Below are 27,810 nucleotides of genomic sequence, written 5' to 3'. Positions count from 1 at the left end.
TAACTCTTTTAACTCTAAATTGGGTGGTTTCATCTACAGCAATGCATCATGGGCTATAAGACCATCGTGTGTCCTGTGAGAAGAAGTGTGACGTTCCACCTGTAGAACCGCCTGTTTTCAGCTCTGTGACGTTGCTTTTTCCTGCTTTAAATAAAGTATTTAGCTTATTTATCACATTTTGTTTGAGGTTTGTGGTTTTCAGAGGACAGGAGGGAGACGAGGAGCTGTAATCTGTAAAGTAATATTCCCTCTCAGGTGTAGAGGAGGAGAAGGAAATACTCAGGTGAGTAAATGTACTTTCCTCCGCTGTGAATGAGTTACCAGCCTGGTTAACTTCATATTCAGAAACTCTGCTCTGAATAATGCAGCTTACAACTGATCGGCAACATGTGATCGATGAAAGTATTGATAGTTAAGGTCCTTTAGGAGTTAAAACCTCAGATAAAACCCTGAAATGACTTCAGTCACTATATTTCTTCAGTGTCAATCAGATAATATAACTGATGTAATGATCAGATGAGGAACTATTGTAGGTTGTGCCGTCGTTTTTATCTTGTTGTAACTTTCTGCTGAATCAGAAATAGTTTTTACCTTTTTCATATTTTCAGTTTTGCCCAATTTGACATCCTCAAATATCAGAATATACGTTATGTAATATAATCCTAGAATAATTCAAACGTAACCTGGACGAACTCTAAGCAGCAGGAAGGCGACTTTAGCACATAAATAACTCAATAAATCCAAATTTATTCAGCAAACTGTGACACAGAGACACAAACGGTGTATCTAACAACACTATTTATTTAATTTAATCATTAGTTTGATAGGGACAGAGCCTTTAATGAGCATCAGTATAAAAATACAAGACGTAAACATGCCGAGCGACAATACTGAAATAAAAATACACAAGTAGAAAAAAGACATGATGTCATAAAAGACTGGAAAACACTGATATAAGATATAAAGTCTGGAATCATCACTCTGGTTAAAAGAGGAGATCTTTGATTGACAGGCGTCTCAGCCAATCACAGGCCTCCACTTTGGCCAAATTAACATTTTTCTGTCTACAAGATGGCAGCGACGCTTCAGAAACACACACACTTGCACGTACTTCTATCTTTGTGTGGACCCTTAAAAGACAAATGCCCCTTACCTACCCTTCACCATCCCGACCCTGAGCCTGACCCCAACCGTAGAACCGAGTGGTGTTGGTACTTTTATTAAAGTAAACGATCTGAAATGATCCATTGCAGTTTGTTTTTTTTCCTACAAACACAGTAAAGTAGTTTAATTTTTCAGTTTTCAGATAATAAAACTGTTTGGGCTCTGAGATAGGAGACTTTTCTCCGCCCTTAAAGGAAGACATGAGTCATTAAAATCACCAAATTTGAAGATACACGGTTTCCTTTATACATAAACAGAGACCTCACATGCAAAAATGTAAAGAAATAATCAATCAAACGCTCAGAAATGTCAATAATTTCCACCCAGAACGATCGTCTGACTCCTGGATCAGAAACTTTTCTCCTCCCGGCTCCACAGATCCAAACCAGCCAAAGTTCCCCCACATTTCCAGAGACCAAACCTGACCTTAAAACCAAGTCTTAACCCTCAAACCTTCAAAATTGTCAGAAATGTCCTCACGTCTCAAAAACGTCCTCACTCGGTTAAAAGCGTGGTGTGGTCCCCACTATGTAGCAAACACATGAACACACACACACACACACATATATAACACAGTTTACCAGAGTGACGTCGTTCCACTTCCTCCGTGTCCATCAAAGCCGCCGTCACCTCCTCCTCCGGGGGAGCAGGTTGGGGAGTTTCCCAGCCTGCCTCTGTGCTGCCGGCCCGGGGTTAATAGGTGTCCAACCCCCCCATTACCCAGCGGTGATGTTTACCACTGATATCATATATATGCTAATGGGGACGCTTAATTGGAGGGGAGGGGCGGCGGGGCAGGAGGGCGCGGGGTGGCGATCATGTGTAAAATTGATTTGTGAGGGCTGATATTTGATGGACGGCGGGGGGGCCAGCAGGGCTGCAGACAGACGGGGGGGGGGGCAAGTGGCACAAACTTCCTCTCTTGCTGTAGTTTTGGTGTTTCTGGTGTTTCAGGAGCAAAGAGGAGGATTCTCCTGTAAGATTGGAGGATTAGTCGTCTCCACTTTGCATAATGAAGCAGGTCCTCCAAGTATTCAGAGGTTATTGTTTCTGCCGCTCCTTCGCTTGTATTAATTAGTAATGGCTGGTTTTAAATGTGCTAATTGATGGTTGGGGAATTCCTCAGACAAATTTGTGTTAATTGCTGCAAAAAAAAAAAAGCCCCAAAGTGAAAATCCTCCGCAGAGCCGAGGGGTCGAATATCTGCACAAAGATGAAGCTGTCGAGGTGAAAAAGCATAAAGATCAACACACACTTCGCTGGTTTTTATCGTGACGTCATGTCTTTATAATGTTCTGTGATTTTCTGTTGATTAACACATGAACTGAGGCGGTAAATGAGTTCAAGTCGTCCGGCCAGTTTCACACACACAAACGATCCAAAGCACTAAACGCCAAACAGAAAAGAAAGTCAGGAAAAGACAGATAATCAGGATTTACAGGGAGTTAGATGGCAGAGTGAAACAGATTAATCAGATCCAGAGTGCAGTAAAAGACAATAAATAGTCCCTAATTTGCCCTGGGAGGTGGTTTCTAAGCCTGGATGCCGAAAACTGGAAGTTAAAGCAGAAGTTTGACTCGTGACAGCAGATCAGACAAACCAACATTAGAGCTCAGCAGAGAAAAACGTGTGTTTAATCAATGGCGGTAGTGAAATGTAAGAAAGTTAATACACTCAACTACCAGTGACGTCCATTTAATGATGATTTATATGATATATTCACACATGCTGTCATGAAAACACTGTAAAAAGTGACGTTCCTTCTGTTTGCTGTGGTGCGTTCATGGTCTCTCACTCCGTTTGAAGCAGCGTTTTAATGTTAATCACCAGAGTGCAGTGGGAGCGGCGGCTTTTATATTTATTTTATTTCACTTTTTACCATCTGAAAAGTTGCAGCAGCATCCTAACAGTTCTTTTTAACTACAGAGGGTGAAAAGTGACGGTGATCTTATAGACCATGATGCACTGCAGGATGTAAAAGAGTTAAAATATAGCAAACGGTGATTTTAATCCAGAAATATCAGATTTAACAGGAAACATTTTACTGAAACATGAAGACTTTTACTTTTCGTAGCTGATAAAACGTATTTATTTTTATTTAAGTACGGTTTTACTTGCAGTGGAGAACTTCTACAGTGTACTTTTATTAGAATAAATGATCTGAAGTGAACCATAAATAAATAAAGCTTCCTCCTACAAACACAGTAAAGTAGTTCCAGGAGATTCAGGAGATCTGACAGTTTAATATTTTCAGTTTTCAGATAATAAAAGTGTGTTTTTTTTAAATGTTTTTTAAAATAAGGAAGACTGGAGTCGTTAAAGTCACCAGATTTGAAGATGTCACTTCACAGCTTTGTACCTTTATACTTAAACAGAGACCTCGCGTTGCAAAAATGTAATTAAATAATCAATCAAACGCTCAGAAATGTCAGTAATTTCCTCCCTGAACGATCCTCTGACTCCCGGATCAGAAAACTTTTCTCCTGGACCAAATGAAATCCTCAGATCCAAACCAGCCCAAAGTTCCCCACATTTCCGGAGTCTTAATGTGTAAATCGAGCAAACCGAGGCAAATATGTTTTCCTTTGATAAGTTGAATTTCACTTGTGCTGCCAGCCGCCCGCTCGCTCATTGTGGCTCCAGCTGAAGGTTTTAAGCCGCCGTACGTGAGCCGCATGGCTAAACGTCTGCTGGCTTTGAAACAAACAGCCCGCAAACGCTTTAAGTATATTATCAGCCAAGTTCTTTTAGGAACGTATTGCTAAAGGAGCTTACCATTTAATTAATGTAACTTCAGCGAGATTACACCCGGCCCAGCCTTGTAAGCAGAGGCAGAGTCTTATTGACCTCCTATGCAAGAGCTTAAAGACACAAGAATGGCGTTTTTACTCAACTTTGATGGGATAACTGGTATAATCTTTCACAGGGAAGGGAGGAATAAAGTGTTTTAAACATAATACCCTTCCAAACTGTGAGTGGGCCCGTGTGTCGCTCAAGTGCCGCTCTGACACAGCAACTCTGTCATTTCATCAACCCTGACTTTTCCTTTTCCCTTTTTCTTTTTCTCCAAATCTCCTTTTTTCTGGTGTTTGTTTCGTGTTCTCGACCGTTCGGGGCCTGTTTCTCGCTGTGAAGGGACGCAGAGCGAAGCAGGTCGTCATCTTTATGCTCAAGATTCAAGATGTTTATTTGTCGTGAGCTCAGTAAAAACACGGAGGCGACACTGAGCACACAGACAAAAACCATTATTAATATAAAAAAAGGCAACGTCCAGAAGAATAATTTAAGAAACAAACAGTGAATTAGAGTTTGATTGCAGTTCACCAGTGCAAAAAAAAAAGATGTAGACATTTAAAAAAGACGCCGATTCTAAAATATATACATGATTTAATGAATGTTTTACTATAAAGCTGGTTTATAATATGTAATTATGATGTTATCTCACTTGTTTTAACTGTATTTATGCTGTAAAATCTTTTTCTGTTTTATTCTGTCCTGTGTTTTTACTATTTGTTCACTTTGTTCTGTATACGTTCTGCATACGAGTAAAGTTAAGTAAAGTAAATAATGAAGTTTGATTGATTAAAAGTAGAGTCAGTATGTAGAAAAACACAGTTGAAATACTATAAAACACTTAAAAATGTCCCCATATCTGCTTTATTATGTTTTATATTAAATATATATATATACAAATAATACTAAATATTATGGTTTGAAGTGTTTTAAAGTATTTACTAGTTAAAATCTCCTGTTTGGGTTGATTTTTTTTCAGTGAAATTGGCGGAAAGCAAAATAAATTTGGCATAAAAACAATTTTCATTCACGTTCTCAATTTAAAATCAGCACCTTTAAATCTTTTTATTATTATTCTTCCATAAATTCTTTTATTTCAAATGTTAAAGATGTAAAATCTGTTGTTTGTGTCCTGATGCAATTTATTCCTTTTTCCTCTTTATTTTGTGCCCCCCCCCCCCTTTACTGCTAAATATACCGTCCCCAGATGTTACCGACCCCCTCTCCAACCCCCTTTGGTCTCTCCCCCCTTCTTCTTCTTCTTCTTCTTTTTTTTTTTTTTGTTGAGTTTTTGGTGTCGCCCTTTCAAACATTCTTTAACAGTGGGATAAAGGGGACGGGAGGATTGGGGAGATTAGGCGACGGGATCCTCCAGGCATTGTCTGAGAATCTGCAGATAAAAAAAAAAAAAGCATTGCTTTGGTTTTGATTTGGTGGGGGAGGGGAGGGGAGGGAGGGAGGAGGAGTGGGAGGGAGGAGAGGGGAGGAGTTAGCAGATTTGGGGGGCAGGTGGTGTTGTTGGTTTGTGGACTTTCAGAATAAAAAGGATCTGTTGGATATTTGAGATGTGACGCAGCGGCTCTCCGCTCACTTCCTGTTTCATTAGATTAGAGAGATTAGAGATTTGATTCTGTAATATGTGTGTGTGTGTTGTGTAATAATCCCTGATGAAGCTGATCGTTTCCACAGATCCTCTGATTCCCCGTATTGATGGTGATCATTGATCAGTGTGCTGTTAAAACATCTGCTTCATCCTGCTGCTGGTCGTCACAGCAACACTTTAGATTATAGTCTTTATTCAGTTTGATTAAAAACATCTTTTCTGATACTGTGTGTGTGTGTGAGTGTGTGTGTGTGTGTCTGATGCCCTTAAGCACAATTAAACAAACCAAACAAATGTAAAGTAGTTTAGTTGTACTATAAATTTGCTCGTCCATTAAAAGCTTCTTCACAGTTCAAAGCATCTTTTCACTCCATCACAGCATTAAATAGTTGACAGATTAAGATTATGTGAACATTTGATAAACTACTATGTAATTATTGAGATTAAACTAGTGTTTAAAGTTTACTGAACTCTTTCGGTTTCATATCTAAACTCTCGTTTCACTTCCATTAAAGCTTAAACTCAGATGTATCTTTAATAACCTGAAGAGGTCAAACCCTCCAAGACTTCACAACAAATGTGAATATTAGAGAAAATATAAGTTTAATCCGGACTGGATTAATCCAGCGACCCTTCAAACTGTTACTGTTTTCAGCCTCTCCCTGCTTTCAGTGGGGTTTGAAAAGCCAAACATATATTATATATAAATATATAAATTATCTAAATATGAACATAAATATAAAAGTGAAACCCTCTTAAACACTAATTTATATTAAACTCATCATACAAACAGAATGTTTTCTCCCATCATGCAACATTCAGAGGAGATTCACTTCTTCTTCTTCTTCTTCTTGTCCTACGTGAACAACGTGTGTGACAAGCAAGCAAATAAGATCACAGTTAGTTAGCGTGTTGGTTAATTAGTTACCAGTGCAGCCTGGTTAAGTTTAGGCAGGTTTCAGTAAAGATCATGTTTGTTAGTTATAGAAGTCGAGTTCATCATCAAATGAGTCCGTTTGAACGTTGACTTTTGACCACTGGTGTCGTTTCTGAGCTCAGATCAGTCAGACAGTCAGTCAGACAGGATTGATCAGGATTGATCAGGATCGATCGGTCTGATTGTGACGGCCTTTATGCTACTTCAGGGGAAATAAAAGAGTGGGAAAAAGGAGCTCCTCAGACTAAAAGTCTCTCAAAAACAAGACAGCTTTTTATTTTCAAGTTCACTCAGACAGCTGAGAGGACTGTGTGTGTGTGTGTGTGTGTGTGTGTGTGTGTATTGATCAGCTCAGTCCACGCATATTGATGAACCTATTAACACCGATCAGACAGTGAAGTGGTGATTGATCAGCTCACAGGAGGATTTTAACATTCATGAGGAGCTGATTATTCTGTTCTTCTCTTCTTTTTTCTTTCTCTCTTTAGTGTTGATTATTATTATTATTGATTATTTGTCTCTTTGTTTTCTTTCTTCCATGAATCTTAACGATCATTAGATCGTTTTAGCTGAATCAAACGTTCGTCACACTGTGACATCACTAATGAACACGACGGTCCGATTATCAAACGCTGATCAGATGTGAGTTATAGACTAACATAAAGTGTTCTAACTCCTCCTCGGTCTGACGGTATTGATCGCTGGCCTGTGAGCGGTGTGTTTGTGTGTCGGAGCAGCAGGTGGTTATCAGCTGCTCGTCAGCAGCCTGTTAACGGCCTCCATTCAGATGCTCATATCAGTTAATTAGCACCGACTGAATCTGCCCCAATAATCTGCCTCCTTTCACGTGCTAAAAGCCGTCGCTTCACTTAAGCAGTTGTTATTTCCTTTTGTCTTTAATGCATCTTGGTTGCAAAACATCCACATGCCAGGGATTGTGATGCATCTGACAAACAGGAGAAGGATTTAGTTCCTCTGTTGGTTAGTTTTCACACTTTTATTGCTTTTCTTTGCTTTTTATCAAGAACAGCTGGTCGGTTTTAATTTGTTTTTTTAAAGTGGACGTGTGAGGTTGCATGTGATCATCAGTTCACATTACAACACTTTTTATTTTCTTTCCAGCGGGAAAACAAAATGTGAATTTGGCATAAAAAAAAAAAATGCAAAAAAAGTCTCACTTTTCAGACTTTTATTGTGAAATCCGAACCAATTTCCCATCTTTCTGCCTGCAACTCTTCAGCTCGTAACGCAGACGCTGCTCAGACGCTGTTTTTATTTGAGTTAGTTTATTATTACTTGTGTGATCTGTATCATGAGCCGACATATTTCCTCCCTGCTGGAATCCGTCGCCTCAGACGCGTCCTAATGGAGTTAGTTCAGCCATTAGCCGAGCAGATTGATTCATTACGCTAATGTGAGTCTAACCCTGTTGGCCCTGTTGAAATGCGTGCAATATGACACTCCTCAAATTTGTTCTAACACACGCCCTGGGGAGCCAAACAGAGCCGCCGCTAATGGGGGAGGTGGAGCCAATTATGCAGAGAGGAGCCGACTGTCAACAGATATTAGGACAATATCTGCTCTGTGTGCTGTCAGCCCGCCTCCTCAAACAGCAGCAGCCTGCAGCTCCTCACCTCAGTGTGCCGAGAAGAGATCCACTGAAGAGATCCACTGAAGAGATCCACTGAAGAGATCCACCCCCCCCCCCCCAGCGAATGGATCCTCCTGCACCTTTAACATCTGAAGCTTTATCTGACTGTAGAAACTAGTGTGTGTGTGTGTGTGTGTGTGTGTGTGTGTGAGACGACGCTCAACAAATTCAATCTGAATCGAATGTTCACGTTAAAATTCACATAACAGGCTCTTTTATTTTGAATCTCTATAATATTTTCACAGTTTTCTAACACCTTTTTTAACACCTTTAATTTGTGCTTTCTGACGTTTCTCCTTCTTGGAAACAACTTAACGCACAAACTTCGTCTCACTCAGAGAGCAGGACTCACTACGGCGGCTCATGAGGGTCAAAATACGGCGTTTGTAATCTGATTACGAAGAAACTGGTGAGGAAGACGAAGGTTAGCCGATGAAGAAAGACCAAAAAGATGAACGCTGAATATTTCCTCTTCCTATATTTATATTTTTGAACAATATCTTACTCGCTGTGTTGATTTTCACCTCTTTGAGTAGTTAAAACCTTTGAACATTAAAGGGGCAGTTCAAATAATGACAACGATCCACATAAATAACTAAATAGTCGTCTTCCAGTGTTGAAACAGCTTGAAATGAGCGTTTAAAGGATGAATCCGGTTTATTTTAACGTATATTCATAGTTTAGTCCTTCGTCTCTATGAACATTCACTAAACTATTGTGCTTCAGTAAACGTTACTGGAGTAAATCTATTCTGTGCTCCACTACACCTCAGATCTTTAATTTTCATTCACTGCCTTTATTTGACGGCTTTAGTTGCTTTTCAGGTCGATATTTTACAGGGAAATGATCAGTTTATGGATTAAACTGCCCAGCAGTCCATGAAGTCAACAGACGAGCTCACACATGAGCTGATCGATTATGATCCAGTAAAATAATATCAGTAAGTAGATTGAATAATAACCCTCGCTGAAGAAGAGACGTCACACAGTTTAGAGGAGAAAACAATAAAACTGGACCATAAACTTCCTGCTTCAACTCCTTTTTATTGATTTTATCTCCATCTGATCACCTGACTGCTGCTGTTTCACGTCTTTTAGCACTTTGACCTCATCGTTGTGATTTCTACCAAACATGAAGCTCCAGCGTTTGATGAAGCAGAGTTGAGCTTCAATATCATCATGTATATATGAGATAACAGGAGGGGAAATAATGACAAATAACCGGCTCCAGATACTTCATGTGACGGGGAGGAGGCTTGTTTATGTGAGGAAACCCTTCAGTCTGAGGTAAAGCACAGATCTCACCTCTCCTGGTTTTATCTCCCATCTGAGGGTGGGAGAGCGGAGGGAAGCGGCGTCTGCGGCGGGCGCAGATAAGGCCTGTTGTTGTGGATGTGGGGGTGGGTGGTCTTATTTACCTGTAGCTGAAGGGGCTTTCAGCTCCCCGCAGGCCGCCGCTTTACATTGTGTCCCCCTGCTGCTCCGTCAACACTCATCCAGAGTCAGCGGGAGCATATGGTCACACAAACAGTGATCCGGTCGTGGAATGAGCTCAGACTCTGGCATGTGACTACATATAGCACATGTTTACTGTGAGCAGAGTTTGTAAAAAAGGCTTTAAAGTTTGGAAAATGACTCATTTTAGCCACTTTTCATGTTTGAATATGCTTCAATTTGAGTATACTACTTTAAAAAAAGTGTTTTTTTCACACAGTCGCTCAAATAAACCTGAAAACTTTCAACATTTGAAATAAAACAACACAAATTGTGATGATTTTTCATTCAGGCACCTCAACAGTGCTTCAATGTTACTCTGACAAAGCTGTAAAAACCCCGTATATATATATATATATATATATATATATATATATATATATATATAAAACAGCTGCTCACTGAAGCTAGGGGACTACTTTCAGCGGCGGATGAATCCACATATGACAAGGAACCTGTTTTTAATAGTTTTTGAACAATAATGGAGCTCGTTGGTTGAAACATTCGGCATCAGCTTCGTTGTTTTCATGGGATTTGTTGGTATTAAGATAAATATAGAACATTAAGAGGGTTATCCTCTGAGTTTGGGGCTAAAACTGTTTGTTTAAAGGTATTTTAGAAAAGATAAGAACTTTAAAATGAAGCATTAATTCAAACACGGTGAAGAAGCACAGAGGGTTATTATGTTTATCATATCTCCTGAACACACATGCTGTCAGCTACAAAATCTTCTGTCAAATCAAACATAACGTGATATATTTTAGTTGCTTGCAGCACAATCGCTCTGTGGTTTGTTCATTTATTGTATAATGTATTGTAACCTCTGGTCCTCTCACAACACAAGACAGGCAGATAGTTTGAAGCATCAAACCAAACATAACAGTGTTTGTACTAGTCCTGTTGTTTCTGTGTTTATGTCTGTATTACTATTATTATTATCATTATTATTATTATTATTATATAGCTGCATTCACTGCTTTACTCACACGACCATCACATGATGCTCACACATGGACGAGCAGCAAGTTTCTAGTGTGTGCAAGTAGATTTTGATTGATAAGAACGATGTGGGACGTCAGTATTTCTAATATTCTTATTTATATATTGATTAATTGTTTGCTTAATAAAAGATCTGGAAAATGACCATTATAATTGACATTTTTCAAGTTTTTTCAAGACAAGTTTAGGATTATTTCTCCAGCGAGTTAACTAATTCTTTCAGCTCTACTTTAAACTTTGAACTCTTTATCTGCCGTAGTGGTGGAATTAGACCGTTGGAGGCTGAAAACGAGCGCCGGGCTCCTCGACTAATGCAGCCAAGCGGCAGGTAAACCGGTTCAGCAGGTGAGCCCTGATCTCAGCGGCTCCACGCTTCTCTGAAAGCACATTTGTGAATTTTCTGGCCGAGCATTTGCTGCCGCGTTTGCTCATTTGTGTGAATGAGACAAAAAAAAAAAAAAAAAAAGAGTCAGTGTCCAGATTGCGGTACATCTGCTGTTTTCGGCGGCGTGGCGAGGCGAGGCCTGGCCGCCGCGCCACGCAGGTGCTGCTCCTTCCCCCCTGAAGGCCACATTCTTCTATAGCCATGTGCTGCCTGAGCAAACTGCGCTTCTGAGCAGGCCTGTCCCACCGCTGACTGGCCACTGCCCCGGCAACATGCATTGTTGCTCTATGCAAATCCGCTCACACTGGGACAGAGGCTCGGGGAGGGGGTATCCTGAGCTCAGCAGCCGGGATAGAGAACGGAGGCCGGCCAATAAATGAAAGTTTGCCTTAAATCCTCGGGATAATAGAGGCAGAGGTTGGGGCCGAGCCTCGAAGCCGAGATAAACAGAGGGATTACTTCTCGGTTTTGCATCACTCACTCTCCTCTGGGTGGCCCTTAACCGTCAGGAAAGCTAAGAGGGGAGAGGGGGTGGCGAGAGAAGAAAAAACGTTTAACGCATGGACATTCACACAGCACATAGGGGGAAAGAAGTGAGCCTAATTCCATCAAAGACTGAGAAATTAGCAATTAATTTATTCCAACCTCCCCGCCCCTGCTCCTTTTCTATTTTCAGCCCAATTGTTGGTTAGTTCTGCAACATCTGGTCCAGAACAGTCACTGTGCCTGATGACTGATGCTCCCTCCATTAAAGTAGAATGGCAGAGAAAATCTTCCCTTTTTCATTCATTTCTTGTCCATGGGAGATTAGTTTGGTACGATGTGAAAAGTAATCATTAAAAATGTTGCTCTTTTTGCAGGCCATGCATAACCACCGCGGGCACTGCCTTTATTTGCAATTGTAATTTAAAGAATAATTAAAGAAGTTAAATGATTCTGTAAATGTAGAACAACTTGAGTCTTTGTGCTCAAGGGTGCATGAACCTTCGCCTTATGGCTGGTTGCTCCGATAAACTCGGTAATGAAAGAATGTAGCGCCGCACTAATGACAAATTTTGAAGTGTTTTGGATTTGCCCCCTCTCCCGTCCTCGGCTCACGCTCCCTCTGATGCCTGACTCTAATCTGGCCGGGCGCCGAGGAGCAAGAAGCCACAATGGAGCGTTTTTCACCACATTAGCAAAAACACATCGATCGCTGATTGACTTTTTTTTTTGTTTTAATCGTTTAGAGACGAGAAGAAAGCGGCAAAAACAATAAGCCGGACACAGAGCATCAGATTCAAGATGATTAAAGCGAGTACGGTACACATTTACAGAGTGGAACGTCCCTTTAACCGGCACAGACGTCCACTTCAGCGATTATTTCCATAAACAATTAATCTGACAACTGATTCGGTCTGTAAAATGTTTTTAAAAATAGTTAAAAGTGTCCATCGCAATTTCTCAAAGCCCCAAGTGATGATTTAGATAAAGATTATTGTTTAGATTGTGAGGGAAAAGCAGTAAAACCTCAAACGGGAGAAGCTTGAAACATTAAATATTTGCCATTATGGCCTCAAAAAGTACCTTAATAATATTAAAATAGTTGCAGATTAAATTTCTAATGGATTATTTGACTAATTCCAGCTCTGATTTCCAGTTTTTAGTGTTTCTGTCTACGAGAAGAAGCTTGAATGATGATGAAACTGGTTACTGCGAATAGCATCGAATGAATATTGTGTTTTATTCCACAGTTAAAGATCTTCTGAAGCCCTTTAATCACATTTAACTCTGGTTTTTTTTGGCACACACGTGATTTTTTTTTTTGTGATTAAATCGAGGGAATGAAATTGCAGATGAACTTAAAACAGAGGTACGTTCAATCAAAGCGTTTCCCTCACAGAGAAAATCCTTGACTCAGCACCTTTAAAGCCTCGTGGGCCCAGAGCTCGAGCTGCTGCTTTGTCTGACGTGAATTGGTAAGTGGAGCAGAGATGGCCTGTATCAATCACATCAACCTGCTCCTGAGCAGCGGCTTATACACACCTCTGCATCCCAAACACACACACACACACCTAACCCTGGCTCTGGTGGAAATGAGCTGTTGACATTATTTAGGGTCATTGTCCACGATGGCGGGGGCCAACTGCTGGGATTTAGCCGATAAATCCTTCCACCTCCATCCATTACACATTTCACTACCCCAGTTAGCTGCTTAACGCTCAGAGTCCCACATAAGCCTCGACAAGTTTGGTCACTTTTGGATTGTTAACAACACATTTCGTCTCCTGCGGACGTCTGAAAAATGTTCCCGACCGGCAGGAGAGGGCGCGATGCCGGCGTCCCATCGGTTAGCAGCTCCCGCGGAGGTGACCTTGAAGGCTGCGGTTGTTCTGGGCAGGTCCAAGGTGTCGCTGTGGGTAACAGTATCAGTGTGAGGCTGCAAGGAGCTGGAAACAGGCCGTACGCTGCTGAGGCAGCCTCCAACACATCGAGATGTTAGCGCTTCTCTTTAACTTTACGGTGAGCTGTATCAACATGCACATGACAACATCTTGTTGTGAATAAATTGCAGGTTGTAGTTTAATAAAATATTTGTTGGATAAAGATTTAATGTGAAGGACGTTGAACCATCCGTTTGTCTAATAGGTGGCAGGTTTGATACGATAAGGCATTTATGTGAAAGATGGCTGCAGCTGATGTTTTGAATGAAGTATTAAATGAACTGTGTGTTTTCTCTAAAAGATAAATAACAAACTGAACTTAAAACCTTTGCTGATTTCAAGGATGTGTGGCTTTGTTCATGTTTTGTTGCTCCGATCTATCCAGTTGTGATAGAAACCGAAATTGAACTACTGTATTTTTCGGACTTTACCGGATTATAAGGCACATTAAGCGAAACAAAACAGTCAGATAAGTTTGAAATCCGCTTCGTAAGCATGTCTCTTAACAGGTGCCACTTTGGGGTCCTTATACACACACACCATAATATTAACAGTACGTATTACGGTACTCTGTGAGGCTCCTGACTACGGTAGCCGTAATGCTCCGACAATCCGTCAAGCGGTGCGGCTTCGTAGCTTATCAAAGTCGTACTAACACACTTTGACAGATTTTTGAGCGCCGTGTACCACATACAATCGGTTCGAGGTCATTAAGCACAACCAGAATTAATACATAAGGCGCACTGTGGATTTTTGAGAAAATTAAAGGATTTTAAGTGCACCTTAAGTCCGAAAAATACGGTAAGTAGTTTCATACTAACATGTATTTGCAGTTGTGATTGATGATGTGAAGCTTTTTAAAGCAACAAGACAACAAAGCTTCTGTTACTGATGTGATGCACTGAAGTTAGCGTTAGCTTGGTTAGCTTTAACTCTGAGCAGCCAGACTACAGGTCTTAAAATAAAGAGATAACGGAGGATTTCTAACACAAAAGTTGGTTCAACAAAATGCAAAAGGACTGTGTTTGTTGGAGTTTAGCTTGTTAGCTTCACTGATAAGAGCAAAGTTGAATCCACAGCTAATTTAAAGCAGAAAAGCTGCTACTTGTCTTCATCTTAGTGATTTAAAGTAACTTTTGATCCTAACTCGGCCTGTTTTTATGGGTCGTTCCACATTGACAGTGTAATAATAGGAAGAGGCCGCTGCTGCTTCGCTAGATTGCTAAAGCAAATGTGATTAAACGTGATAAATATTATACCTGAGTCGGCTGGAAGAAAGTCACATTGACCAAATGACAGTTTGGTCGGAGGGTTCGGCACAGCCCTACAATTACCATCCAGAGCCTCGCCAGGCTAACTACACTGGGTATCACGTGTCAGAGAGAAGAAGAAATGCATTTCGTAATACCCCACAAACCCAAAACTGATCCAAATCCAAAAAGAACGACCACTGTCACGTTAGCAAAGCTTGGGTTGTTGTTTTGGGACGACTCTTCCTGCTGGTGACACGACTTCTTCGAGTTTCTTTGTGCAATTTCACTTTTATTTTGACACAAACTTGTCCGGCTGCTCGTCAGAGTCTACCGGAGAGCCGCGATATTGTCTTTTCCCATGATCCTCTTGGCAACGTCCCGCTCAGGAAAGCAGCCTGACATTACAAAAAAATCTTGAAAGAGCACAAAGGCACAAAGGGGCGGAGGGCGCAGCGGCAGAGTCGGCCGTCTCGGGCCCGACAGAGGACTCGGCCTCGCCATACAGCCGGGCCACTCCAATTCTGAGCGAATGCTAATGAGATTGCTCTGATCCCTCCGGTGCTTCCCATGTTTTCAACACCTTCAAGGACCACATGGCGCTCGCAGCATAAAGACAACTAAATGAGAAATCTGAACGTTTTTTTGTGACGCCGGGGGCCTCTTCGCTTTTCAACCTGGCCGCCCATTCAGTGTACCTCCCCCCCCCACCCAGAAAAGAAAAGATAAGAAAGAGACGGCTACAGGGGGTGTGGATGAGTAAACTTTTCAGGAAAATGGCATATTTGCGAAAAAAAAAAAAAACCCTGAAGTAATAATCAATTTATGGCCACGCAAGGGCGAAGCCTTTGACGCAGGGGGAAGAATCGCGGGTTGGTGAGATTCACAAGGGGGAAGGGAAGAGGAAAGGAAGGGAGATGCTCAAATTTGGAGGCTGTTTCTCACAACCGCTGTAATGAGATCACTAACATCTTGAGCCGGCCTCCACTATAGCCGCCAAACAACAGGCTCCCAGATGAAAGGTGAATGGGCCCGGGTTCCCGCTGGCTGGTTCAGAAGCACTTTAATAGCACAGCGCCCTGTGAAAGGTTCCTGGGCAGTAGCTCATATTAGCGGCGAAGCACACTGCTTAATAGGATGATGCCTTTTGGCTTTTGTCATGAGATGATTAAGGGCTTCGTTGTCACCGGTGCCTGTTGAGCACAAGGCACTAGAATCCACTCTGCCGGGCTTATTGTCTGAGTCTGTGTGTTAGAAAGGGGCCCTTTTGATGAAAACACCTCTCAGGGATCTATCAGGTGAGCTCTGCTTTGGAATCTCACATCTACGCCCCCTTCAAAATATCTCGAGTGCTTTGTTTTCCTCTAAAGACCCTTGAATCTGTCGTTGTGCTCGGACAAAGACAAACGCCGCTGAGGGGAGCAGCAGAGAGATGAAACTTACTGATGATGGTCCTTGAATAAAGAAAATATGTACGAATGTCTGTAATCAATTTACCTTGTTGTGTGAATGAACTGTGCACTAAGCGAGTTGCATATTCAGCACGGTTATTGGATTAGGTGTTTATGTATTTAAAGATAACGCAAAAACAATCTTAACTGTAAATCAACTCACTTCCTAGTTACTACACAGTCTTGTTTAAGGATGCAGACGCTCATTGAAAAGGGAACAAGTGGAGTTAGGTAACAGGCAGGACTCCTTTCTTCTTTTTAAGACCGACTCACGAGAATAAACGTCTTGCGAAGATGAATATTTGTAGCCGGCGTCTTTCCGTCGGGTCGCTCAGACATTCGAGAAAAAAAATCTCCAACGCGCTCAGTCAATCGAAAACGTTTCTGTCGGGTTTTTAGCACGACGCCCGGGCGAAAACATCAGTGAAAAGGCATTAAATTAGTCCTTTTTATGCTTTAAATAAAAGAGAGATTGCGTGTTATACGATCGCCACAATTTACCACACAGAGGAGGTGATTGAACGGGCTGAATGTCGGCCAGATTGACGTTAAACAGAGAATGCACTATGTCCATTTTTTTGCAATCAATGCAGGTCCTTTCAATCAGGAGAGCTTTATACTCGGGATTAGTTTTGGTGACTTAAGAAGCTAGACTACCTCCGTACCCCCACCATCTGCAACTGCACCCCCCCTCCACTCTCCTTTACCCCTCCAAACCCCCCTCGCAAAAATAGCACAAGGATACTGCCAGCCTTTTCACTCCCTGCTAACAAGGCGGCTCCAAAGCACAGGCCCACTCCAAGTAATTAAATCAATCCCTTTGTGTTCCCCAATATTCCCCTTCAGTGGGTGACTGCCCAAGATCTGATTATGGCTCTTCATGCATATTCAGGCTGAAGCTACAACTTGTCTCGAACAACCTCTTACTTTTTATATATATATCGGCGTCACGAGCACAGATTTTTTTTTTTCTTCTCCTCCCTTAATCGGCCCCCTAAACTTTTTGTTATATACGTCTTAGGATCCATAGTTTGCTCCGAGCGGGGCTGTGAAATGAGGAGCGGTCAGCGGCTCTGAAGGCTCGGGCATGTTTAAGAGAAAGCCGAAGATGAGGAGAAGTTAGGGTGGGAGCCCGAAAGACAAATTGGATTAGCAAGTATTGGATTAAAGGTAAAACGGAGGGATAACAAACAAGAAAAGCTGCCTGTGATCACAGGGTTTAATATATTTCTTTTCCTCTCCGATCCCTTTCTTCTCTCCCTCCCCCTTTTCTTTCTTTCTTTTCGAGTAAAGATCCCAGGCTTAAGACAGACTTATTAAAACTGGGATTAATTTGTAATGCTCCCCTAACCCTCGGGGTCAACCAAAGATTTGTTATCTAAAGCAAACAGGAAAAAATGTACTATAACAACACAACGAGGGCTTTAAATCCATGTCTGTCGGGCTTCTGGGAGATTTTAGCTTTGTACGAAAGGTGTTATCCCTGAGATATTTATTTGAGCAGGGAAGGAAAACCCGTTTAGGACAATCTAGATGTCGGCACACACAGTAAAGTTCACTAAATCTGTGCAATTATGGAGCTTTTTCCTCATGAAGAGCTGCAAGAACCTGGTGTCTCTTGAAAAAAAGTGCCAAAATCTGCCCAATAAATCAAGAAGATTAGGTATCTGTGCTCGAGATAAGAAAAATGGAGCATGAAAACAAGAAGACTCCTCTTCCTTTATTATAACATGTCACGTTTGTGATGATGATGATGACGATGATGATGAGTAACAGTGTTGAGAGAGCAGGCCACTCTCATTAGCCTTATCTTTTTAATGTAGCACTGCCTCTGATTGGGATCTTAATCTTATTTGGTTATGGAGGCTCCGTTCGTTCGCTCCGACGAGCACAAAGACCTTTGGGGAACAAATCCAGAGCCTCCGCAAAAAAAAAAAAAAAAAAAAGAATCAGCGTCTTGTTTTCTGCGTTGGCTTTCGGGTCCGTTCCTCGGGGTCGCGGTTCAAGGAGCCGAGATGACCGACCTCCGCGCCGAGCCGCCTAAATCTCTTGGCCAGTTGCCCGTTCCTGTTTTGTTCCATAAAGCCTCCGGTCTTTGTCCGCACCACCCCCTACATCTCCACTTCTTTTAATTTCTTCGCCGAGCGCTGTGGTGTCTCTCGGGGTCACTGCTGGGCCACAAGCTTCCTACAATATACGGATTATTCTGAATATTCAGCTCCGTCTAAAACATTTTTTTTTTTTTAAAAAATGGGATTCAGTTGAAAGATTATGTTGGAGAAAAATACTTTTTAATAGTTTCTAAAAAAAAAAGAATTAAAGGTCAACACTAAAAGGGTCAGACCTTCAGGGACCAGAGGATTTGAAGAAATGTTGAGTTTTCACACCAGTTTAAGTTTATTTAAGTTTGCACTTGTTTAACTTTCGTTGTCTTGTAATGCAGCTGATCCCTGGATTTTTTGTTGTTGCTCCATCTACGTGCAGAGCTAAACACTTAAACCAGTTTAAACAGCCTGTAAACAGCCTGTAAACAGCCTGACGTTAGTTTCCCACAGTACTCTGCAGCTTCAGAGGCGTCTGAATACAGACACACAACATTCAGAAGGTTTTAGTTTACTAGTGATTTAATTTAAAGGCTGAATATCAGCACAGAATAATGTCTTCTTCTCAAAACACTGACTTGTTTGAGACTTGGTGGTTCTACGGCGTTATAAAGACTAGTTTGCTTTATTTTCCATTATGTTTCTTATATTTTATACTTTATTCTTATATTTTGCACCTTCCTCGGCCTCGGTCCCGGTCGGCCACGGATGGTGGCTGCTGCTTGTGCTTCGCCTCGGCCAAAACCTTCAACCAAATGTAGATTTCTTTGGCTCCAGATTGTTTCTCGTTGGTTAGATGTCAAACCAGAATCGGATCCAAGTACATGGATCCGATTCCAAGTGGTCACACGTGTCAGGAGTTCCCGTGTGAAGCCAGAGAAAGACACTGATCTTCTCCAACATTTTAGTATTTTAGTTTTTAGTTTAGTAACATATTCTTAGTGTGGCTAAGGTGTGGTTTGGGTTAGGCAGCTGAAACATTTGGTTAAATTGAGGGAACAATCATAGTAATGGTTAATAATCTCTAATTTAAAACTAAAATAATCTCTGTTCCTACAAGCATTGTAGCACCGCCTCAGGATTAAACTCCATCCATACAAACACACCTGAAAACCAGCGTCACATGACCATTCATGTACTCTAGCTACGAGATGAAGGCGATATGATCACAGTCTTCATAAAAGAAATGTTCTTATCTTAAAGCTGCATCCTCTCTAGTGTCCAGCAGGGGGCGACTCCACTGAAGTCTGATTGGATGGAAGTCAATGAGGAAAATGAGGCGACTTCTCTCCTGATTTATCAGCTCAGTGAACAGTTTCTGCTCTCAGTCTCTAGTTTACAGTCTTCTTCAGTTCATTTAGTAAGTTATGGTCCATTTAGAGTTTTACCTGTTTGTCTGTCGGAGGTAAAAACCTGTGTGTCTTGTTTGTGGAGCTGATGTGGCCGTGATTAAAGAACATAAACATAAGACGACACCATGAGACAAAACATCAGGATAGTACAAATAAGAAAAAAATTATTTAAAATTCTATTTATTTTATTGAGGAAAAGTTGTTGAAGTTTGGCTGTTTACATTCATATTTCTGGATAAAATATATATTATTATATTATATTACATTATATTATATACTATAATAAGAGTCACTTTTAGAGTCACTTCACTAAATGTTGAGCCCCTGTCTTTGATTGAGTTTGACCCCTCTGATTTAGAGGACGATACACCAGGTAGAGGAGGTGGGCGGGGCTTTAGGGCGGGGCTTCCTGCTCACTGACCAATCAGGGGAGGACTTCGTCAAGCGAGCGTCGCTTCTGGCTCCAAAAAGCCAATATTGGCGATGCAGGTGAAGCCAAACGAACCGTGACGTTACGGTCGGCGCGTCCACTTCTTATAGACATTTGATCCGATCAGGAAGTGAATCTTTGTGTTGTGTTGCGTCATCGTTTTCCAGGCTAAAAGCTCAATCGTGGAGATTTTCTCAAACTGGAACGGGACCGTCAGCGTAGTGAAACGTCTCCCACTGAGGGGTTAACTGTCGCTCTTAAGCGCTGAATAAAAAACTCCTCACAAACCTCAGTGTGCTGGAACGAGCTCACGTAGATCCACGAGTGTGTGTCAGGCTTCACCTGCTCGTGTGAGGTCTGTAATCGAGTATCGAGGGAATCCTGCGTCGGAGCATCACCGCCGCCGTCGTCTTCACTCACTGCTGTTTTCTGTTTAATGCTCGTTTGGCTGAAGGCTCACGTTCCTGCCTCTGCTTCAACATGTTTCCTGCTCTATTCGGTATCTAAAAGAAATGTTGTCTTCACACGAACGCAGATATGAAGTTTCATTTCTGTGTAAAATGTTTTACTGGTCAAGATCCAGTTTTAAGATAAATACCTGACAGTTTAGCTTCTGCAGAGAAAACATCCCAAACATTCCCTCCTGTCGGTTTAATCAGAGGTAACAACTCACATGTTGTGTACTTTAATGTGCTCCACATTGGTTTGATCCAGGGTTATAGATCATAATGTCCTCACCAGTCTGATCCTCATGCTCATGATGAATTCCTGGACTTCAAACTCTTACAGTTGCATGAAAGGAACAAAAACTGACTTTGCTGGCAAATTAAACTACTTCAGTCTTGTGTCTTTTTAGGAGAACTACAGTTTTTTAAAGTAATCCTGAGCATTAAGCGTGGGGACATTCTGGTTTTCTCCTTCAGACAGTTTGGAATAACTAGCGAGCTCCATCACTACAGACAAATACATCAGCTGTTTTATTTTATTAACCCTTTCATGCATGAAGTATGATAACCTCTGTGCTTTTAGGCTGAAAAAACAAGGTTTGAACTTTATTTTTCTTCAACCCATATTTTATAAAGATGTTTTTACATGTCCACTAGTTGAAATACAGCTCCTGATGCATGATGTACACTTCAGTGGACATGTGATTAATCATCATTTCCTCCCAATATAAAATCAATACTTGGAAAATTTTAGCAGTTGCATGACTCCTTAGATGGTACTTGACGTCCCCAAGTTTTTCTTACCTGCACAGGTCTCTTTTTCTAGAAGGTTTGAACAGAAAGAAAATGAGCACCTTGGTGTTTCTGTCTGTCTGTCGGCCATCTTGGCTTCACTCTGAGTGGATGAGATGATGCAGCAGCTTCACTGTAGCAGCTGATGTGCAGCTACGCCATCAAAACTCATGCATATAGAAGAAAACAGCTTCTGAAGAGCTGCACACTGAAGTGACCTCTGTGCACGAAAGGGTTAAATTAATAATCTACCAGCTCCAGATGCAACTCTAATAAATATTTAACCTCTAAAATGTGACCTTTTGCCTGCATGTTTAATTTTCAAAGACGGCCAGTTGCTTCATTTAGATCCTTCGAGTTTGTCAGTAGGCATAAATATCCCACAATGCAATGCAGCAGTGATGACAACAACGCAGCAGACGACTGCAACCTGACGTCAACCAGCCGGAGACATTCAGGAAGTGAACGTATCGTCCAACCCTGATGAAAGTGATGCAGCTCTCGTGGATCGATTTACAGAAACAGACACATTCTTCTTTGATTGTGTTGAAACATGAACGCCACGAAACAAACAAGCATCGAAGCCTCTCGTGTGTGAGGCCGAAAGGATAAAACAAGCACACACACACACACACAGATTAGAGTATCATTCATTAATTTGCACCCACGTATTATTAGCCACATTGGTTATTTACACCCGTAGGATGTTTCTGTTTAAACCACCATCTTTTCCTAAACTAGTAGTTTTGGTGACCAAACTTGACCCGACTGCAACTGGAAACTGACAATAATGAAAGAAAAACTACATTTTCTCGGAGATCTGAGAGAGAATTTCACTTCAACAACAGATAAAACAAAAAGTTTCACTGTACAACGAAACTCTGACTTTGCCCTTTTGCCCTCAATCCAAATTTTAATTTTAAAGACTAGAATAAATAGAAAAACAAAAGGAGAAGTTTTCAGGTAAAAGGTGTCTTTGCATGGAGAGCTTGCTGTTTCTCCATCTCTGGGGTGTAAGAGGTGAAAATAGACACTCTGTTAGTTAGTTTTATCATCTTTGCTCTGACCGAGGTAGTTTTCTAGTCTCCACCTCTGCAGCTGTGTTTGTGCGGAGGGATAACGTGACATTTAATCGCTGCTTCAGCCCAAACGGGTGCATATGTTGACTGTGGGTGGCCTCGGTGTCACGGGACTCCTAAATAATATGATTTCTATTATCGGGAGTCCTCTTAAAAAGCTCGTTGACCTCAACAACAGAAGAAAGGGTGAGTCATCTTCTGAGAGAGCCTCGTTTCATCCTCGCGCTCTGAAAGCGTGATCAATGTCTCTCGTGTCCATTTTCTATTGGTAATCCTCCACAAATTGCCCTCCGCTGCAGTTTGTGTATCAGCTATTTGCACTGGATTAATGTGAGTCACTGGTGGCAAGTGTTCAAATCAATGTTTATTAATGGTTTCTTTAAGTGTTTAAAGATTAAGTCATTAACATATTGATGAAGTTTTTCGAAGTTGCCCAGGGAGAGAAAAGGAGCCGGAGCTGGAGAGGGTTCGACGAGCTGCTGAACTGATGCCAGCTGCCAAAAAACAAGAGGCTGACGGGGGAGAAGAGGAAGAGGAGGAGGAGGAGGAGGAGGAAGAGGAGCTGTGGGTTTTCCTGAGAGGACGGCATCAGGCGCTCCACTCACCGATGCAAAGTTCCTCCCGTTTATTAAAATACGGCGTGTTGCCAAAGCACACTTCACTCCGCAGTAACATCTGGCTCACATTAATATTCACCGGATGGATTTCACACGTCAGAAAAAAAAGTGAATAGTTTGGTGATTTCTCGCCGTCGGAGAAGCAGCGTTCTTTTGTGGCGTCCTTCTTGGGATTCAGCGCAGTCGACTCCCATTGATTTTACCATCCGGCAGCGACCCGCCGCAGCCCTTTGGCTCGCCATGGTAATTCTTTCTCTCACCTGATAAGGTACCTGATCCATAATAAATCAATTCTAATTAGTTTTATGTTTGGAGGGAGAAGTGGGGGGGTGGGGGGGGGGCTCTCTGCTGTGCGGCCTCCCTCCTCCCATCATCCTTAGCTGTTCTCAGCCGCCAGTCATCTGCACACCTGATATCAGTTAATCTGCTGATTATTAAGTGCAGATTATTGATGGAGGGGAAGCGGCTGCGTTCAGCGCTGCCTCTTGTATCAAGGACACGCAGGTTTTGTTTCCTCGCCGCTGTTTGTTTTTAGGGTGCCGTGTGTGTAAATGTGTGTGTTTGGGGGTCAAACATGTCCTCAAACTTCTCCTGATGAAGGTCTGGAGGGTTTCAGGAGCCGTCAGGACACTTAACGTTCAGTCTGCCAGAGAGAAACAACGTGGACGAGCAGTCATGTGACCTTCAGTGGTCATGTGACCTTCCCAGCCCCCATAGCACTAGCTTGTTTTGAGCAAATCTGAGAACATTTGAGCAAAAAGGGGGGAAATCTCTCTGGTGGAGTGGGAAGAGGTGGCAGATACTAAATAAGTAAGAGGTGCTGTGATGTTTCCATCAGCTTCGACTCCTCAGGGAAGTGAAAAAACAGATTTTTTTGGAGTATTAAGGGCATTGGTGGTATAAAAGGAAAATGAAAATCATGAAGGACTCCCAACTAAAAACACCTAAATATTCTCTAAGAACACAAAGTGAGTTCTATGATGTGAGATTCCTGTTTATTATTATTATTAATATTTTTGAAGCTACGTTTGTGTCTCTTAAATTTCAGAGAATTAGTTTATAATTTCATAGAATATTTAACTTTTTTTCTCATAATTTTACAACATTTTTCACAGAAAGCCTTTTGTTTTGCCTACGATGACTCTAACATGCCAACGTAGTGTATTTATGAAGTAAAAATACACATAAAAACTGCAGTATAACTACTGAGTTCAGTTTAAGTACCACAAACAGTGAGTGTGTGTGTTCACACACTTCAGATTCCCTGACACAGAAAGGACAGAGCTGCAGGAGGCGACTGGGTTTATCTGAATATGCGGCCTATATGCAACAGCGGATGTGATTTATCTGAGACATTAATCTGCCCACATAATAAAGAATCATTTGTATTGAACAGGTTCGGTTTATTTGCAGCCTTTTTCAATTGTTTTGCACCTACAAGATCTTTACAGGAATGTTTTTACGCTCATGATTTGGCAACTCAATGCACCTTAAAGTGGAGGTTTTGGTTAAATATTTAAAACAAACTCAATACTGACTTGTGTCACATAACCAGAGAGCTGAAACTAACCTTCCCCAGCTGCTTTAGTAACCAGTCAACATGCTCGCGACGTGAATCCCAGTCTCCACCGAGTCCTGAACTTCAAACGTCCCACCAGCCACCCTGAAAGAAAGTGGTAGGAAATAAATAAATGTTATAGGATTAATACGACTGCTGCAGTTATCGAACAGAAGCTGAGACGGTTCTCATAAAAGAGAGCTCGCAAACTGGCAGAAGAGAGAGTGGAGCGTCTTTGCAGGAGAACATCTTTGGAGCTCTTATTCTGGTGGATGTTGGTGGAATAAAAGGCTCCATGTAAATCCAGCTGCTGTCACTTAAATGCAGAAGAACTCACAAGCTCAATGTCATCCAGCACCAACTTCTCTCCCGTTTTTGTGTCTGTACCTGAATGCACCAGACTGACACTGTTAAAAACAGGAGGAGGCGTTCACGGGCCTGCTAACAGCGGTCTGACCACCAAAAACACACAATAAAAGTGACCCCCTGGAGATAAATTACATTTTCTATCCAGTAGTTAATTCTTCAGTCACATCTGAGAAGCTTTCCACGTCTCCACAGTGACGTTTGAACCATTTCTGACGGCAGATTTCTCATTTGCCTTCAGGTGTTGTTGGAAAACCCAGAAATTTTGGACTAATTTGGACAAATTGTGGCTGAAGATAAAAGTGAGGCGATCACCAACAAGTCCCAGCATCCTTGAAGCAGCAAGATCAGCAGGCGGCGCCGATGATTTCCTCTGGAGAGAGAAACGGCGAAAAGCCACATGTGGAAATATCAGCAGTTAGATGGGGCTGGTTTGTCAACAGGCAGCTAGTTACTGAGCATCCGATGCTAAAGCTAGCTTAGCTGTTTATGTACGTAAGAACAGAAAATGTCACTTTTTAATGACGTATGTTCTTTAGAAGAAGACGCTCCACCTCAGAGTGACTTCCTGTACCTGTGTCAGGTGGTGTGTCCTCGGCCCCGCCCCCTTTAGGAGGTCCTGAGTCTGTTCGGTCTGATGGAGACGTGAACGTGATCTCAGATTCACTCTGACTGATTCTTTGGCCCCACAGTGAATATTGGAGGCAGTTTAACAGGACTCAGATCTTCTGAACACTCTGACGTGGACTTTCGAGACACCTGAGGAGGACCTGAGCTCTGAGGGAGACCTGAGGCCTCTGGCTCAGGAGCGTTGAAGTGCAGCAACAGTCACAATATGACAATAAACGGAAGCTTTGTGTGTTCGAAGAGCAGCCGAAGACAAACTAACGTCCTCAGAGACTCTGAAGCTGAGTTAGCAGAGCTAGTTAGCATGGAAGCTAACAGGCTAACAGCTGTTTGTACACAGCCTGCTCGTTCATAACTCAGGACACAGGAAGTGTTTTCGTACCCTTGGCTCAGTCCGAAATGCACCATCTTCACTCACAGAGGATCTTTGGCTCCGAGCTCCACCTCTAAGTCTTCCTGATGTTTTATTTGACCTTTATTTAACCGGGACAGTCTGTTATTAAAGAAAGACACTAACACCCAACAAAACAAAACAAAGGTCGTGGGACAAAAAAAAACATGTCAAACATATGGAACAAAAATGGCAGCTGTGTGGAAAGGACTTAAAGGATAGAAATAAATAAACACAATGCGAAGAAGCAAACATGCGGGCCCCCCATCCCCCCCGACTTGTGATTCCCCCGTTCACAATGTGCCACCACACCTCATCCCTGCCATTGATTTCCCCACCATTTATTTCTGTTTTGGTCCATGCTCGGGGTCTCTGTATTTGAAAGTTGATGCTCCTCTCTAAAAGACAGATTCATGCATAGACTCCGCGACTTTTGTAGTCGGTGGCGGTTTTATATGATAAGCTTTTTTAGACGTTCAAAATCAATATGTAATCCTGTGCAGGGGCTTATCCCCAGGACTAGGCCATTTGTGGGGCTCTTTGAGCTTTGTTACAGGTCTTCTGGCAGCTCTGTGCTGCAGATTGATTAGCTGCAGTGCCAGAATCCTATCAAATGGCCGGCTCTGATGATGGAGCAAACTCTCTCAGCGCCTCTAGTTGACTGGACCCGGAGATAAGGAAGGATGGCAATTCCCTCCCTCCTGCTCTCTGAGGAGCGGGGAGGGAGCGCCGGCTCCTGCCCTCCGCTCGCCTGCAGGCTCAGAACAGGATCAGGAGCTGTTTGGAAGACGTACGTCCACTTTTTTAGACTCCAAACTTGACTTGCAACATCACCAACGTCAGCAGCTGCGTTTAAATTTCTGACTTTTTAAAAAATGAGCGACGAGTTATGGTTAAAAGTGAAAATGCCTTTTCCAACAACACAGAGCTTCAGCAATGACCAATAAAACTCTATTTATGTTCCTCAATGCAATATTAGTTTGTCATTGTGTGATTGGATGTAACCTTGATGCAGATGTTTCACAGTTTGCAGAGACAAACTGTGGAGCCGCTGAACTCATCTGGACGTATTTCAATATGACTTTTGTTGTGTTTGTGGCCTGATTCAACATCATGTGTGTTTCAGTTTCTAATCCAAGTAACTGTCAACCCTAAATAAGAGGACTGTCCATATCCTGACCCCTCATATACACTGAATGTGTGTGTGTGTGTGAAAATTAAAAACTCTCATCATCATCTGATCAAACTTCTTCCTGCTCAGTGAACAAAAACCACAGACGTTCAGGACGCAGTAACGACGTGCTCGGTTATCGTATCTTTACATAGTTCAGTGGTGAAGCTGACAGTTCTGACTGCGCCTGAACGCTCCGCTGATGGGAGAGAGGACTTCCTGTGACTTCTCCTTAGAATAAAAGCTGTTTTAGGTTTTTTAAATAGCCGAATTACAACCACAGCGTACTTTAGCATCACGTCCTGCCTCCTGATGTGACACAAGCAGGCAGAACTACTTCTGATCCTCTAAAACGTCTAGTGGTCAGTGGACGTTAAATCTGCTGTCGTCTCGGCTCCCTGATTTTGTTTCAGTTGCTTCAAAGTGTGGTCGCTCTTTCTTCTGTGCCATCAAGGTTGAGCACATCTCACCGGTCACCAAATCCCTCCGCTGTGCCAGAGGAGAGATTTTAAAATCCTGTTACTTTCCTTTAAAAGCACTAAATGGCCTCGGGGGCCCAAATATACCTCTGATTGACTCGCACACTACGAGGCGTCCAGACCTCTCAGCGTTCCCACCATCGAAGCCAAGCAGCTTGTGGTTTCTGTGCTCCCCACCTGTGGGACAAACCTCCTGAACACCTGAGCTCTGCTGAAACTGTCAGCGCATTTAAATCAGGCCCTGAAAATAT

This window comes from Pempheris klunzingeri, chromosome 3 (genome assembly GCF_042242105.1).
Source record: "Pempheris klunzingeri isolate RE-2024b chromosome 3, fPemKlu1.hap1, whole genome shotgun sequence".
NCBI lineage: Eukaryota > Metazoa > Chordata > Actinopteri > Acropomatiformes > Pempheridae > Pempheris > Pempheris klunzingeri.
The sequence above is the reverse complement of the archived record's forward strand: the minus strand, read 5'-3'. Positions refer to the sequence as shown.